The sequence below is a fragment of the Helianthus annuus genome, chromosome 11 (assembly GCF_002127325.2).
Source record: "Helianthus annuus cultivar XRQ/B chromosome 11, HanXRQr2.0-SUNRISE, whole genome shotgun sequence".
In the NCBI taxonomy this organism is placed as follows: domain Eukaryota; kingdom Viridiplantae; phylum Streptophyta; class Magnoliopsida; order Asterales; family Asteraceae; genus Helianthus; species Helianthus annuus.
Window position 1 is genome coordinate 187888610 of NC_035443.2, and position 15394 is coordinate 187904003.

At 39.4% G+C, this 15394-nt stretch overlaps 1 long non-coding RNA gene across 2 annotated transcripts; it reads right to left on the reverse strand.

Annotated features, from left to right (window-relative positions):
- Positions 1-851: 851 nt before the first annotated feature.
- Positions 852-3416, reverse strand: LOC118484359. Of its 2 annotated transcripts, XR_004873451.1 has the most exons (7): positions 3132-3416; positions 2926-3012; positions 2751-2843; positions 2329-2439; positions 1968-2148; positions 1680-1793; positions 852-1552 (listed from the first exon to the last, which is right to left on the reverse strand). It is a non-coding gene; the product is annotated as an uncharacterized LOC118484359 (long non-coding RNA). The 2 variants fall into 2 exon arrangements; XR_004873450.1 differs by having other exon boundaries at positions 1968-2439.
- Between the last annotated feature and the right edge of the window lie 11978 nt (positions 3417-15394).

Here is a 15394-nt window from a genome sequence, read left to right on the forward strand (position 1 = left end):
AACATGTATCCGCATTCTAGTTTTAAGGAAAAAGTGAAATTATGATTTTGAATCCAAGATTTAAATCGGATCACTACCAGACATTCATTATTTAAAGTTCTATTGCATCTCATTTCTTTTCTAAGTAAGGTTGCTCGGAATTTAGGATCAAATAGGGATGATGATGATGTCAAGGTTGGGTACCGAGTGCAACACCATCCCATACCATGCGGTATCAAATAAAACCATCCGGATAAACTCTTAATTTATATATTAACTAGTGTTATCAAATTGGCGCGTTGCGCCTAGGGCGATTGGTATCAATTCGTTTCGTAATGGTAAGTGGAAACCTTGCGCTTCGTGGTGGTATAGGCACTCGCAAACACGAAAAAATATGGACACGGTAAATCCTTGGTGAATTGCGTGTTGTCGCATTGGTACTCATTGAATGCACAGTTTTTACTAATTGTTGACGTGAAATGAGCATGGTATTTTTGCAAGCTGAAATGTTTTCATTGATTATTGGTTCTAGTTGAATCTCCCCCGTGAAGCAATAAATAACCTTCATATTTGTCGATTTTCATAAATAAAGTATTAAAAATAATAGATTGCAAGCATCGTTCTTTCTTTTTTTATTAGATAAGTGTGTTTTGATGGTAGTACTGTCTTATTGAAGTTTGAATTATTTCTATGACTAATATGTTACATGGAGCCAAACAACAAAAACAGACTTGCATACAATTCAAGTGGACTTTAACGAAAGGATTAGATTTGGAAGATGACTCAAAATTATTAAAAATAACATTAAAAAGGGACAATTTCACTAACAAACTGAAATTTTTATAATTTATAGATTAGAGATGAGCTAGGTACTAAACCGGTACCCAGAGTACCGGTCCCGAGAAACAGGAAAAATGGGTACCGATACCAAAAGGCTATGATAACGGTACAACATTTAGTAGTATAATTTCTAGTTGAAAAAACAATTAAATCTAGCTAACTCTTGGATGTACATTTTTAAACAAATTAAAATGCATGCAATGGAACTGTGGAGTGTGGATTCCTTAAAACATTCTTGGTAGAAGTTATACATAAGTATACAATTAGTTTTAACTCGCTACCCGTCTGTCTGGTGTTTAAAACTCGAACCCAAACCCCAATTCGCATCCTCCCTGTGTGAGAATGTTTGCAACTGCAACTTTTTCGCAAAGTAGTTTCTGACTTTCTTCAGCAGATGCGAGTGAGACCCTTGTTCAGCCACTTTCCCATCATCAATCATTGCCATTACATGAGCCTTTCGTATAGTTGATAATTTTTGTGCTACAAAAAACGTCGTTTTCCCTGAGCAGACACGCTCGAGAGCCCCTTGAATGCATTTCTCTGGCTCTGCATCTAGTACACTTGTAACTTCATCTAGTAGCATCATCTCAATTTTTCTTAAAAACGACCTCGCCATCCACTCCCTGCTTTTGACCACCGAAAATAGGCAGGATTTGGCGTGATTTGGGAGCTGCACATGGAAGAATGTGATTGCAAACGCCATCTCTGTCAACCAATGAAAACACCCCTGACACTATTCATAGCATGGGTTTTTAATATAAACAAATAGTGGATATTCCCTGTGCTTAGTGGCGGGTGTCGGCTCACACACATGTATATAAACAAATGGTCTATATAAAAATGGAATAAAACTATTATACCTGGTTAGCAAATCTCCGGCACAAAACTGAAGCCACCTCACTTCCCCAAACTCAACCATCATATAAAACAAACAAAAATTCCTAAATTCTAATAATCCCAAGCAGTCCAAGGCACTGAGGTAGAAGAAAAGCAAGAAGCTTGTCAGCAAAACCACTGACAAAACTACATTACTATATTATACCATTTCATTTGTCCTTTATATTATGTTTATGGTAAAAGAAATGACTGATAAGTGATGAAACTGAACTGAACAAATCAGTACAAATGTAATTAGGTAATCAAGTAACCTTGGAGATGAGAAGCTCAACTTCTTCCTAAGCAACCTGAGTGTAGAATTCCAGAATTGCTATCTTTTCGGTGTGTCCATATTCTTGATCGTTTCCATCGTCATATCTAACTTGCCGTCTAGCCGCCAGCATATAATGTTACAAAATAACTAAACTTATGTTCTCTATACACTTCCCAGTTCTGATAAACATCAATTCGCAATTTAGACGCAGTCATCAAACTTTCATAGAGCTATGGTAACTCATCTTAAAATCTTTAAAAAATGTGCCGAGAACATTCAAAATCATTAAATCTAACATATAATTAAAAAACTTGTAAATAATCATCCTCATAGCCAAAGCAAAAATATAAACATTATACCTCCAAAGCCATCTCAATTTCAACTCCACTTCTTGCAACATCCTCCACAATTATAGGAAGCACAGTTGCAGCCCTATTTAGAAAGTGAATCATCCTCGCTCGAATTTCACCCTACAAATATTCCATCAAAGATTCACTATGAAATACTCAAATCTCACAATCAAATTTCCAAATATTTTACTAAACCTACAAACCCAAACTTAAAATAACATTATCACCACAGAGTATCTACAGAGCAACAAAAAAATGATAGGCGCGATGATCACCACCGCACTTCATTGCGACATTATCAATTATGAAACACAAAATTGCAAGTGAACACTTATTAACACAAATATCTGTAAACATTATAAAAAGGAATTTAATACTACAAGATCATTCAAGATAACACCTTTATTAACAAAACCAAATACGTTAATTACCAGAATAGGCTTCTTTTATCGCCTGAAACTTATTCTTTGCTTCTTCCACATGTTTAAGTTTCCTGATACAGAACAACAATCTGGGTTCCATCTCTAAAACCAAACGGTAAAAAAAAAATTGAATATGGTATCAAACTCTAAAAGAAACAACTCATTTTAGATCAATATTGGTTACCAGTGAAAGCTTCTTATAAGCATTCTTGAGCTCTGCATCAGTGCAACCCTTTCTCCAACCACAATCAATGGAAATCATCAAGTGCACCTGCAATCGGAGGGGAAAAAACACTGAAATTGGAACCCTAATTGTCGAAATCCAAAAAATCGATGCCGTTAGAGTATATATACCAAACTATTTCAAAAATGAAGCACAAATCCTAATACCTAAACGAAAAAATCAAACATTATGAAGAACGACGACGGACAGTCACCAGAGGCATTTCCGTTATTCCCAAACTCCCGCCGACAACTCCTCCGCTTCCTTCATCCCCTCCACCCTCCACCGCCTCCGGCTGTCCATATTCTGGGTTACGCGACGCACACCACCGACTTCCTTTGTTCTGGTTTTTAGGGTTGGTAATTAACTGAGTTTTGTGTGGCGGTGGGGATAAAAGGTGAGCGTGGCCTGTTTTTTACACGCGTAAGAAGACTGAGATGACACAAGATGGGCCGATAACCAACATTAACCCAGATTAATACACATGGATTACCATGATCAAAAGACTGTTCATTTCGGCCTTCTATTAACAGATATTAATTATTTAAAAATTGGTTTGAGAATGTGTGGGCCGGTGTGACGTGTGTATCCATTTCCATGATTTAGGTTAAATAGGATGGATGGAAATTGGTTAAGAGAGTCTGATGTGACCTAAAGAAGGCGATAATGATTCATTTTTGTATAGAAAAAGATAATTTCCATAGTCTCAATAACTACTTTGAATTAAATCGTCGATGTTTAAAAATACAACCAATGCTCTAGATTCATTTTTCTTGTCTGACAGGTCGACATTTTGAAAAAAAATCATACAGTAATTATAAATCTTTAAAAATAAACAAAAGTTATATTAAAATGAAGAACATAAGACCATTGGGTGTGGGATCGGCAGAGGGCCGTCCACCCCCCCCCCCCCTTTAGCCCCGTAAAACACCGCCCCCTTGGGGTCCGGCACGGCAAAAACTCCGGAATTTTAACGTGGGAGACGGGCCAAGCTTTTTGAATGGGTGGGCCCTTAACGGTAACTTGCAACCATTTTTTTTTTTTTTAAAAAAATTCACCCCACCACTATAAATTAAACCCCTTTTCACCCTATTTTTTTACCAAACTACTCTCACTTTTCTCCCATTTTTATGAAAAATAACCTCTCCCAACCTTAAAAAAATTTATGGATCCCTACAACCCAAATAATGAAGGACAAAATTAGGAAAAAATGGAGTGATGAAGTGTAGTTTTTTTTAAATGTAACTTTAGGTTTTTTTAAGTGTGTTTTTTTTTAATTTAAATATAACTCTAGGTTTTTTTTAGATGTGTTTTTTTTTATTTAAACGTAACTTTAGGTTGTTGTTTTTTAGGTTTTATTTAAACCTAACTTTTTTACTTTTATTTACTTTGTTTTTATTAATTATTTAAATCAAATAAATAATAATAAAAAATGGAGAAGAATCATCCCCACACCCTTGGATAGTCTTCAAAGGGAGGGTCCTCCTCCTTTGCTTACGCGCTTATGTGAAGGATAGTTCTTTGGAGACTATCCTCCCCCATACTCAATGTTCTAAAACTTAAAATCGTATATTAACATTAAATTCAGAAAATTGCAGGAAGGTACACTACCCTTTCCCAAGGGCGGACCTAATGTGGTCCGAGGCGTAGCCCGGGCTACGGCTCAACTTTTATCCGCTAGTGTAAAAATTTTTTTTTTCGTTTTTTATACTAAGGACACCCCTCAACAATTACTAGGACACCCCTAAAAAAATTACAAACTGAAATAAGCCCAATTTATTCTGATTATGTTGGCCCAAATAATCAAATGATGTACCCGGATGTTGGTGCACTTGTGTCTGTACTTTGTCTGTATTCGGTCTGTATGTAACGATGTCCTGATTTGTGTTGTAAGTTGACCAAGTCAACCATCCTCCGGTTTGACTTGGACAACAGTTTGTATATTGAAAGATGTTGTGATCGAAGGATAGCTTCTCGAAGGATTCTGTTGATCCTTCGAGGTGCACGAAAGATATAGTTCGACTGATAGACCTCGAAGGATGATCCTTCGAGGTCAATGCTGATGATTCGAACAACTTATCCTCGATAGATGATCCTTCGGACCATCTATCGGATCCTTCGATCTGGCATCATGGGCTGGGTATATATATACCCATGCAGTGTATGTGTGAGTTAGTTCTGCCATTTGCACATCCGAGAGATAGAGAGATAGAGAGCTTTGAGAGCATTCTGTCCGGAACTCACACACACACTTTGAGAGTTTATAGAACATTTCTGTAAACATTGAGCTTGTAACCGAACCCTCATTGCATTAATACAAGTTGTGTTAATCGGTGAACTTGTGTGTTTTGTTTCTCTACTTGCTACTAACTCGGTTTGCTTGCTAGCTTGGATTCCGCACTCGCTAGTAGGTTTGTATAACAAGGTTTAGGTTCGTCATCCACCGGATAGGGACCTACAAGTGGTATCAGAGCTTGGCTCTTTACCTTGTTTAAAACCGGGTTTTTACAAGTTTTGGTGTGTTGAAACACTTGGTTTTGCACCTGTTTTTACTTAGTTTCTTGCATTTTCTTTGAGTAAAAACGTGTCTAAACTAACCGGGAGTGTTTAAAGTGGGGTTGGGTAACTTAAAAACTTGTTTTTGAGTAACTTTGTGTTTTCCGGCGAAAGCTCCGGTTAAAACTTCCGGTGACTGGTTTGAAGATAAGGTTGATCATTTTTGGCAAAATTTTCAAAGTTGGTGGTGAAAGGACAGCCTGCACATACCATCTTGCCGAAAGTTGACTTACCAACCTGTCACCTTTTCACCAACCTTTCACATCAGATCAGTTTGTGTCAGAACCTCTCGAAAGATATCTTTCGACATCGAAAGACTATCCTTCGACATCTGTCGATCAAGGAAGGCTCGAAAGATTGTTATCCTTCGACCCATCTTTCGAAGTCTGAAAGGAATCTTTTCGAAAGACAAGTGTCCGAAAGATAAGGATCTTTCGTATTGGTGAATCTTTCGAGATCTGTTGTTCGAAAGATAAGGATTTAGCACGAAAGATAAGGATCTTTCAAAAGGGAATCTTTCGAGTTCTTGAATCTTTCGAAATCATTGTTCGAGAGTCAACAGTAACTTTCGAGTACTGTTGATCCTTCGAACAAGGTTATATCTTTCGAAGTGTGGTCTGTTTATTGCTAACAAGTTTCTGTTTTTCTTTTAAGATCTTTCGAACTAGGGTCCTTCGACTGTGTGTGATCTTTCGGGTGCTCATCATCTTTCGTGACTTGGACATAGAATTTATTTTTCTTGTCAAAGATGAATCCGAGTTGGTGGGGAAATCCGGCTCCAGACAGTGGAAAATACATGAACACCAGTCAATCTCCATCATGGGCCGAATCTCCGGTATCTACATCCTCACAAACAAATGCCACTCCAGCTGGTCAATGGGCGTTTGTTTCAAATCAAACTCCGAGTATTCAAAGTCTTCTACTAAGCGAAAGTGAAACCGGAAGTTTGAACAGGCCTCCAAAGTTGATGCATCTTAATGAATATCCGGGATGGGTTGATCGTTTCCATACATACATTCTTGGTCAAAATACAGAGTTGTGGTTGCGGTTCACTACGGAATTCGATCAATCTATCGAGGTTGCTGCTTCTTCGACAGCTACATTTGCCGATCTTCCTGATGATCAAAAGAAGACGTATGACTTAGAAAAGAAAGCATACGCTATTCTCACTCAAGCACTGAGCAAGGATATTTATCATCAGTTCGTCAGTTTCAAGACTACGAAGAAGCTGTGGGATGCATTGAAGACAAGAGGAGTATGTAATGAAGCTACACGTCAACTACGACGAGATCTACTGAAGAAAGAATTCGATGGCTTCACATGTATGGATAAGGAGTCCTTGGGAGATATGACAAGCCGTTTCTATCACCTACTTACTGAGCTGACCAACTTTGAAGTCACAACGACTCCAACAGAGGTGGTAAAGAAGTTTGCCGATGCATTGCCTCCTCAATGGAATAACTTCCTGGAAATCTTGAAGTACAACGGAACGTTGAAAACTACAAATATCAACGATTTTGTGCAGCTTCTGGAGAACAAGGATCAGGAAGAAACGTTGAAGGCAAAGAGAGTTGCAGTGCCACAGAATCCAGAGATGTATTATGGCACCTCCACTACTTCATCTGCAAAAGCCGGTTCACATGCTCCACTTCAAACGGCGTTTGTCACAAGCACGGATATGTATGGCAATCCAGTGCAAGTTCCTGTAAAGCCGCCTCCAACCACAGATCTGTATGGAAATCCAATACAACCACCTCCTCCTCCTCCTGCTCAACAACCACAATATGCGTGTTATGGAGGAACATCATCTGCTGCAGGTCAACAATCAAAGCCAAATATAGTACAGCTTGACACTTCAAGCTTTTCTAAAATCAGTGTAGAAGTAGCTAAGGAACACATGGAGCTACTTAACACTGTAGTGAGCGCGTACTGTGGGTTGATAGAAGGTCAGATTGGAAACATTAATCTGACACAAGAAGATTACAGGCAGATTGATAAGGAAGAGATGGACTTGATGGATATCAAGTGGGCCTTTGCGAGTGCTGTGAGAAGAGCAAAGGATTGGATGGAAAGTACTGGCAGAACCAGCTTGGAAAGTAAGCGAGACACCAAGTATGGGTTCGATAAGCAGGCTGTTAAGTGCTTCAACTGTGGTGAACGGGGCCACTTTAAAAGGGAATGTACAAAGCCAGCACAGCACGGGAATCAAAATCCCTTCAGAAACCGAGGCAACCAGCAGAATCAGAACAGAAACACTGAGCGTTCATTGGTGCCTGCAAATAACCAAACCAACCGAGCACTTGCAGTTCAGGTGGATGAAGGTTGTGACTGGTCAATCCAGTTGGGTGGTGATGCTCCTGATGAAACAGCATGTTTTGCTCAAATTGTGAAAGAGTTAGTTCACACCAGTGGTAGAGAATCTTCTGCCAGTGGTGGTGAATCGTCTGAAGATGAAGACTCTTCTGGTTATAGCAGGAGTGCTGATGAAGAATCATCCAATTCTGGTGATGATTATATGGGTGAGACATCACATGCAGCAATCGATGCAGATATTGATGAACTTTTGGAGGAAGCTGCAGCAGAAACTCAAAGAAGATCTATTCTGGTGGATCAAGCTGCTTATACTTCATCTTCTCTCCATTCAGCCTTTATGGCTAATGTCGACGGTTCGTCAAGTCAGGTATGTGTCGATGAACCCACTGCTGTTAATTGTGATGAATGTGCTAGGTTGCATGCTAGATGTGCTGATCTGGAGAAAAGTATGTCTGAGTTGCAAGGCAAACATGATGCTTTACAAGCTAGTTTGTTTGACTTGCAAGACAAACATACTACTGTGAATGAGAATTTGAGTGACTTGCAAAGTAAGCATGACGCCTTGCAAGAAAAATATGATGTGACCTTTCTCCACAATCAGAAATTGACTGTGGATCTCTCAAAATGCACAGAAGCCAACATGTTTTATGAAAACCATGAAAAGGAATTTAAGTCAGTAATTGAAACATTAAAGAAAGATAAAACTGAACTGACAAAAATGGTTTCAAGAAAACAGACGGACATTAATTTGTATATCTCTCGTCTTGAAACAATGCAAAAAGAGATGGCTTGTGTGAAAACCGAAAGTGATGCGATCCGACTCAAGCTAGACAGTTATTTGAGCTCTAGCTATGTGTTAGATCACATCATTGATGTTCAGAAGGAAAAGAGAGATGTCACATGCATAGGCTACAAGAAGTGTCCACCACCAGTGAGACATAATTATGATGCCATGCCTGATGAAGAGGACAGGGTTTTCTTTGAACCTTCTGTGCCTCTAGATGTTAAGGAGTTTGCTGCAGGACTCGGATACCAAAAGGAAGTATCCTCAGATTCAGATGTGTCAGCAGATACATTTGTGAGTGCTGAACAGAATCAAGATCCTCCAGTTGTGATTGAGGATGCTGATTCGTCTGATGATGAATCTGATGATACTGTCCCAGCAAAGTCTGATGCGGTAGTCAAAAATGAGGACATACCTCTTGAGAATCACATTCTATGTGATCCCCCTGTTCAACCCGCTAAGACTGTTGCAACTGAGTCCTCATCTGCAGAAGAGCCGGAGAGTGTGAATTTGCTGTACACTCTAGTTGGTGATGATAAAATTTACTCAGACAAAGATTTTCCCATTAAGAATGTTAATCAATCCTTAATCTGCAAAGTCTTTGAGAATTCGACGAGTAAGTTCTTGGGAAAGGCAGGACCTAAAGTTACAGTTACACAGTGTCCTCCTATTCCAAAAGCTGAAATCCGAAAGCAATTTGGCAACAAGAAATTGCCAACAGTGCCAACACAGCAAAATCACACCAAACCCAAAGGTAAAGCACCGGCTCCAGTGCAAAAGAAGCCGAATCAAAAGAAGAAGAAAACTGTTAACTTTGTGAAATCGACGGGAACAGACAAAATTGAAAAGTTTGAAAATCAATCTAACTTAGATTTTGTCAAGAAAGCTATTGTCGAGAAAAGAAATGAACCAAGCAGTTCAAAACCTAGTACCTCGGGTTCACAAAGTTCAACATCATCGGCTAAGCGATCACTTGATTCTTCGGGGTTTGTTGAACGAAGATCATGTTTTGAGTGTGGAACCATTGGGCATATTATTAGAAACTGTCCATATCTTCATAAACAAAAAGGAAAGGTTGATGATCCCCGTGACAAGACTGACCGTAAGCCATCTGTTTCCACAAAACAAGATCCCAGACTTGTAAAAGAAAGGGAAAAGAAACAGAAACGGCAACAGGTCAAGAAGTTTGAAAAAGCAATTAAAACTGATGAGGTTCAAAAACAATCTGTTGCTGTAAAACCAGAAAATTCTAAAACTTCAAACAATCAGGAAGTTAAAATTTTAAAGAAAGACTCTGGTAAAACAAAACAGACTTGGAAACCTAAATCGGTTACTGAATCAGGGGGACCATCACAATTCACCAACCATCAAAGACAAGAAGTTATTGTCATTGATGAAAATGGAAGACCCAAGACCACAATGGCTTGGGTCCCCATCTCCAACTAATTCATTTAAGTTCATGTGCAGGGTGCTTCAGGAGGAACTATCAGTAGTCATTGGATTGTTGATAGTGGGGCATCCAGGCACATGACAGGCGACATGAAGCTTCTCTACGACGTTAAATCTATTAGAGGAGGTTATGTTGCTTTTGCTGGAGATAAAGGTGGATATATAACGGGTGAAGGAATGATATCTAACGGGATTGTCAGCTTTGACAAGATCAATTTTGTGCAACAACTTGATCACAATCTTCTTAGTGTTTCTCAAATCTGTGACAAGCAGTTCTCAGTACACTTTGATGCTAATGGATGTTATGTGCTGAAACCCGGCTTCAAAATTCCAAAAGAATGGATTCTCTTGTCGGCTCCAAGGATAAATGATTTGTACGTCCTTGACATGAGCCAGGCTATTACTACGTCTGCACAAGCAACATGTTTCGTTTCCAAAGCCACAGAAAAAGACACTATCTCTTGGCACAGACGAATGGGTCACATTCACTTACGAAAAATGAATCATTTGGTTTCAAATGAATTGGTGAATGGTGTACCCCTCAAAAATTTCCATCTTCAAGACATCTGTGTTTCGTGCCAGAAAGGAAAGCAAACAAAGAAGAAGCACCCTACAAAGAAGATCAACACGGTGGCAGTTCCTCTTGAACGCTTGCATATGGATTTGTTCGGTCCTGTCAAGCACAAGAGTATTCGAGGTGATCAATATTGCCTCGTGGTTACTGATGATTATTCAAGATTTTCTTGGGTTGCGTTCATGGCACACAAGAGTGAAACCTTTGGCATCATCAAAAACTTGATCATTCAGATTGAGAATTTGTATAAGTTGAAGGTTAGGCGGATACGTAGCGACAATGGTACTGAATTTAAAAATCATTCCATGGCGGAGTTCTGCACTTCAAAGGGTATTCTTCATGAGTTTAGTGCAGCTTATACTCCTCAACAGAATGGTGTCGCTGAACGTAAGAACCGAACATTGATCGAGACTGCTAGGACAATGTTGGTAGAGTCACAGTTGCCCATTCCATTCTGGACTGAAGCTGTGGCCTCTGCATGTTACACATTGAACCGAGTCCTTACAGTCAAAAGGCACAACAAGACCTGCTTTGAGCTTCTTCAAAAACGGAAACCAGATTTGTCTTATCTCGAACCGTTTGGAGCTCCATGCACAATCATCGATCCTAATGGAAAGTTTGGGGCAAGAGCAATTGATGGATACTTTCTTGGGTATGCCACCCCTAACTTACGAGTCTGGAATCTAGAGACTAAAAGGGTTGAGGAATGGTCTGAAGTCAGAGTACAGAGGCACACTTTGCCAGTCAAAAATCAGGGTCAACCTTGGATGTTTGAGTATGATGACTTTTTCAATTCGATCAATGTTGAAGCCGTTGAAGAAAATGCTGCGGCTAGGATGTTTTTCGAGAGTGACAATGCAACAGTTTCACCGGTGGTTCGTCCAATTCTTGTGAATCAAGAACCATCTTCTTCGGTGAACAATAATACTCTCAACAATGAGGATTTTCATGATGCAAACGAATTGAACGAATCTTCAGAGGATGATGAATTTCTAGATGCAGATCAAGAAGCTCCTACAACAGCAGTTCATGGTACTTCAGAGGGTACTCCTCCAGTGGATACACATAGAACAGCTGAAACTACTGCATCATCCTCTTCGTCAATTCCGGGTCTTGAATTGGTTGTTGATCTTAATCTTAACAACCTGGGTATAAATGTTCCAGTTCCAGATAATCCAGAAACAAGGATTCATAATACCCATCCTCGACAAAACATCATTGGAAATGTGCAGAGTGGCGTTCAAACGAGAAACATGTTGCGAAACAACAACAATGCAGGCTTGTATGCAGCTATTCGAGAATCCGGGCAACAAAACGACTGGTCCTTCGCGTGTTATGTCTCACAAGAAGAACCAAGAACGTGGAAAGAAGCCTTGAAGGATAACGCTTGGGTTGAAGCAATGCAGGAAGAACTGCAACAATTCCAGAAGCTGGGTGTCTGGAAGCTCGTAGAGAAACCTGCTGGATACAAGAAGATTGGTACCCGTTGGGTTTTCAAATGCAAAAAGGATGACCGCGGAGTTGTTATCCGAAACAAAGCACGTTTAGTCGTTCAGGGTTTTCGTCAGATTGAAGGGATCGACTACAACGAAGTCTATGCACCTGTTGCACGTCTCGAAGCAATTCGAATCTTTCTAGCCTATGCGTCCTTCAAAGGATTCAAGGTCTATCAGATGGATGTGAAAAGTGCATTTTTACACGGTGTGGTTGAAGAAGAGGTGTACGTCGAACAGCCTCCAGGTTTTGAAGATCCTATCCATCCCGATCGGGTTTGGTTGCTCAACAAAGCTCTTTATGGTCTTCATCAAGCACCACGAGCTTGGTATGCAACCTTATCACACTATCTGCTGGAGAACGGTTTTCGTAGAGGTCTTATCGACTGTACTCTTTTCATCAAGGAACAAGATGGAGATCTTCTTCTGGTACAGGTATACGTTGATGACATTATTTTTGGTTCTACTAATGATGTCTTGTGTAGGGAATTCGAGCGCATTATGCAGGATAAATTCGAGATGAGTGCTATGGGGGAAATGACTTTCTTCTTGGGCCTACAAGTTCAACAAACAGAATCTGGGATATTCATCCATCAGACTAAATATGTTGGTGACATCTTGAGCCGGTTCCAGATGTCTGATGCAACGCCCATTAGTACCCCATTGCCGACTAATCACGGAATTACTCCAGACTTGAAGGGAGAAGCTGTTAGCCCTTCTATCTATCGCGCCATGATCGGATCTCTTATGTACCTCACAGCATCAAGGCCAGACATAATGTACCCAACATGCCTGCTTGCCAGATATCAAGTTAACCCGAAGGCCTCACATCTTGCTGCTGTTAAAAGGATTTTTCGTTATTTGAAGGCGTACCCTGACACCGGTCTGTGGTACCCTAGGGATAATAACTTTGAATTGGTAGCTTTCAGTGATTCTGATTTTGGCGGATGCAAAATCGACGGCAAATCCACAACGGCTGGATGTCAGTTTTTAGGAAATCGCCTAGTCACATGGCAGTGCAAGAAGCAGACGTGTGTCGCTACATCAACATGCGAAGCTGAATACATTGCTGCCTCAAGTTGTTGCTCTCAAGTTCTTTGGATCCAACAACAAATGCGGGACTACGGTTTTGAATTCCTAACTACTCCTATTTACGTTGATAATTCTGCTGCTTTAGATATCACTAGAAATCCTGTGCAGCATTCAAAGACCAAACACATCGAAATCAAATATCACTTCATACGTGATTGCTTTGAGAAAAGGCTAATCGATGTTGTTAAGGTCCACACCGATGACCAACGTGCCGACTTATTTACCAAAGCATTTGACAAATCAAGATTTGACTTTTTATTATTGGTAAATGGCATTAAGGTCAAGCAAGAGTAAAACCAACATCGGAAAAACATTTTTGTAAATACCTTTGTGTTTTTAAATTTGTCTTAGTTTATTGATTTTAGGGGGAGTAAATCCAAAAATCTGAAAATCCAAAAACATCGAAAAATTTCAAAAACACAAAAACAATAGAAAAACAAAAATGAGTTTCCTGGCGAGCAAAAGAGAAAATGATAGTACATCAGTGGTCTATCCAAACCTCTTTAAACTTTAAATGAAGAACGATAAGCAGCTCTATATAAGATGTATCGGTAGGCTCACAATCATTTTAAAGTGTGCAGGGTGATATAAATCTTAATCGACTGAAGACCAGGTGGGAACCATTCATTGGCATATGGTCTTAGTACCGAAATTTCGTTTGATAGATTGCCGAGGTTCTGAGATATACGGTCTTTATGCTGCTTATCATCTGGGTATCATGGTTGTATCTTTTACCGAAAAATAACGGGGACGCAAGTCTAGATCTTCTATGATACTATACATACGTGTACATATTACATACTGCATTCGACCTCAATAAGTGATAAACAATCACATGTCCAAATCAAATAAGTGATAAAATATCACATTTATCCGGGTGTCAAGTTCGTCTCTCTGCTGTACGGAAGTACTGACCTGTTCACGGACTTGCACCTGTGCCCTCATGCATACGAAAATCAAGTTCCTCATCAATAAGTGATTATATCACATAGGGCTTGTTTTCAAATCAAAATAAGTGAGTATCTCACAATTTATACGGTCAAACAGATGATAATCGGTATACTCACCGGTAAGATGAACCCTCGTGCATACCTTGATACGGGAATGTGTCGTGATGTGGATGAACACCGGTCGGTAAGTATAAATCATACATTAACGTATCCTCTAAACATGATTACATCTGATAAGTTGAGCTTAAGTGGACAACAATACCGATAATTGTTATAGGATGCTTATTTTAATGTTAACTAACTGAACAACAAGAGTGTTTTGGCATGACCGTACACTGATATGATTCTCTTACCCTCGAAACTCGCAAAAAGCATGTTTGTATATATTTATTTATTTACTGCTTAACGTTTATTGTTTTTCTTTTTAAACAGTTTCGTCGTTTGGTGCATATCAGCACGACATTAGCGGTGATGTCGTTTGATAACACTCAAAGGATATTAAAATTGTTGTCTTTTAATTTCAAAAACACACTTAAAATCTGTGTTTTAATATAAACTCTTTAAAAGCCAAAAAGATTTTATCTCTGCTTTATTTTCGATCGTACGATGTAGGAGCTCGAGTCTTCGTTACCTGAAACCTGACTGAAAACCGAACTGACTAAATCTTCATAAACGGTCAAAAATTTGCAGATTTTGAAAGTTAGAATTTAAACTTGATAAATTTATTAAACTTTCAAACTGTCGGACGGTGTTTGATTATGACATGGTCATTCGTGTGTCATTTGTTTATACTATATTCCAAGCAGTTGTTCTCATTACGCGTTTAGATTTCTTGCATGTGCAGATTCTAAAGGCTAGGAGAACATGGTCGATGACAAGCTTTGGAATGAAGACACGACGAGAAGGCGCTCAAAAGATGAAGATGATCGAGTTTGCCGCTGGCCATCATCAACACCACAAGGATCTCACTTCATAAAGATAAAGTCCATTCACGAGCATAACTCAAGGGGGAGCTTATGTTAAGGGGGAGTTTGTCAACACACTTCCTACATGATACGGGTAGTTTGTTGATACACTCTCTGCTTTCAAGACGTGAAGACTTTGAAGATCCTCCGACATTGAAGACTTGAAAGGACATCAGAGTTTTGAGAACTCGAAGACCAAAAACCGTCGAAGTTCGAGACGAGTCTACATCTATAGAAGATAAAGACAAAGCTAC